Source organism: Octopus bimaculoides, chromosome 2 (genome assembly GCF_001194135.2).
Source record: "Octopus bimaculoides isolate UCB-OBI-ISO-001 chromosome 2, ASM119413v2, whole genome shotgun sequence".
Taxonomy (NCBI): domain Eukaryota; kingdom Metazoa; phylum Mollusca; class Cephalopoda; order Octopoda; family Octopodidae; genus Octopus; species Octopus bimaculoides.
The window spans coordinates 122,513,550-122,515,655 of NC_068982.1; the positions used below are offsets into that span (position 1 = coordinate 122,513,550).

The following is a 2,106-nucleotide window of genomic DNA, read 5'->3' on the forward strand; positions in this document are numbered from 1 at the left end:
ATCTGCTTTCATTAGAGCCTTGGATAGAATGTCTTGCAGTAATTGTTTGGACTATCTGCACTCTGAATTCAAATCCCATTGCGATCAACCATGCCTTTGACCCATTTAGGTTAACTGGTACACCATTGGTTACGATGGCAAGGGTTCTCCAGTTTATCCAATGGAACAGCTTGCTCATGAAATTAATGTGCAAATGGCTGGGCACTCCACAGACACGTAGTTCTCAGTGTGATTCAGCATGACACAGGATGTGACAAGGCTGGCCCTTTGAAACACACGTTTTACTTGTTTTTGCCAATTGAGTGGACTGGAGCAGCATGAAATAAGGCGTTATACTTAAGGACACAATGCACTGCCAGAAATTGAACTTGCAACCTTATGATCATGAGCCGAACAACCTAACCACTACACCACATGACTTCTCAATAAAAAGTACCACTCCAGAGAAATGGATTGGCAGACTGTTCTGGCTCCTTTTGTTTTGACAACAATGCCGGCAACAAACCTGGTGCCAAGCAGTATCACTCCAAATTAACAGCCTTTCTCTTGAATAAATATCAATATTGAAAAGAGGTTAGACTTGCCTGCATGAGAAACTTCTAGTCTTTTTGAAAAAAATCTTGCCCAGGTCTGCACATGAATAAACATATGCATGGTCAGCATTAACTGACCAAGGCTGAGGAAAGGCAATATCCATAATGACTATTTTCAGGACCTCCAAGATTTGTTGGAAGGAGTAAGGAAGTTATTCTTAGACTGAAGACCTGGCCTGAATGTTTGCAACAGAGGAGATTCAACAAAAAGCACCCAACAGGCAATTAGTGTTAAACTGGATGTCAGGTTATGTTAACCACCCAATACTAAGTAATATCCAGCATTATGTAGATACATATATTTTAGTAATTTGGTGTTTGTAGCATTGGCTTTGATTGTTCAATAAAACAGTTTTTTCCTACTAATATCCCTATACATTCTTTGTGAGTCAGAAATAACAACACAATGTTTAATTTTGTACTTCGCCTTAGTATTTTAGTATCCATGTTAAGGTACCAGTGAAAGATAGCAATTGTTGTTGTTATTGTGGTTTATCCAATGTCCATTCTAGTTGGGGTGATCTATAGTCAAAGGAATTTAAGCTATGACCATTTTTAGGCATATGTAGGATTGCATTATTCAGGCATATCTTGTTTCTATATAAGAGACTAGGGTGTGGTTTGAGAGAGATAAGGAGCTGTTTTTAACAGACCAAGTAACATGTATAGACTCCCTCATTGGCCTATGTGAAAAACAGTATATTTTAAGAAGGAAAAGAAAAGCTCGGATTGGAGCATAAGGTATTTCCCTTTATAATTCTTAGAATACTTGTTTAATGTATAGCTGTAAAAGTGTAAAGCTGTAACTGTGTTTTTTTTTTAATTTTATATTATGAGGATGGTTTGTGGTGAAGGTAGATGGAACAGAGTTGGTGACATATTAACAAGTTTAGCCCTTAGAAAATATTATTGGTTTAATGTGTTTTAGTGCCTGCATGAAGAGATTAGTTCCCTATATACTAATCAAATTGCATAAAAACAATGAGCACTTAGAGAGAAACAAATAGACATACAACCTTTACTCAAATACTTTTGTGAACATCAAAGCATGAGAAGCAATTTTCTATATTAACAGAGCCATGATATGCCTGACTAATAACTCCTACCTTACAAATGAAAACAAAAAAATGCCCTAAATAACAACATGTAAAGAAATGTCTGACTTAAACTTACTACCTTCCTATATTACTAGGAGCTTAAATACTGGACTATGTACTTTTGACCTTTGCACTGTTAAAACAAAAGGCTTAAATCCAATAATGCCTAAAGCAACAAATATACTGTCACACCTTGTGCTTACCTAATAAAAGACACACACCTACATACTTGTTTACAAAGTTCTGCATACATGAATAAATTCTAAAACCAATCATAAAAACCTAATTACCACCCCCATTGAAACCCAAGGTAGATTTTAACTTAACAGAGACTATATAAAACTAAATAAAGGCAAGATATATATGTATATGTATATATATATCTTGCCTTTATTTAGTTTTATATAGTCTCTGTT

At 35.4% G+C, this 2,106-nt stretch overlaps 1 long non-coding RNA gene across 1 annotated transcript in view; it reads left to right on the forward strand.

Moving 5' to 3' along the window:
* The first annotated feature begins 1,207 nt into the window (after nt 1–1,207).
* LOC128247017 (uncharacterized) overlaps nt 1,208–2,106 on the forward strand; it is a 58,716-nt gene continuing 57,817 nt past the window's right edge. The window contains exon 1 of the long non-coding RNA XR_008263420.1: nt 1,208–1,334. This is a non-coding gene — a long non-coding RNA (uncharacterized LOC128247017). The remainder of the gene's footprint in view (nt 1,335–2,106) is intronic.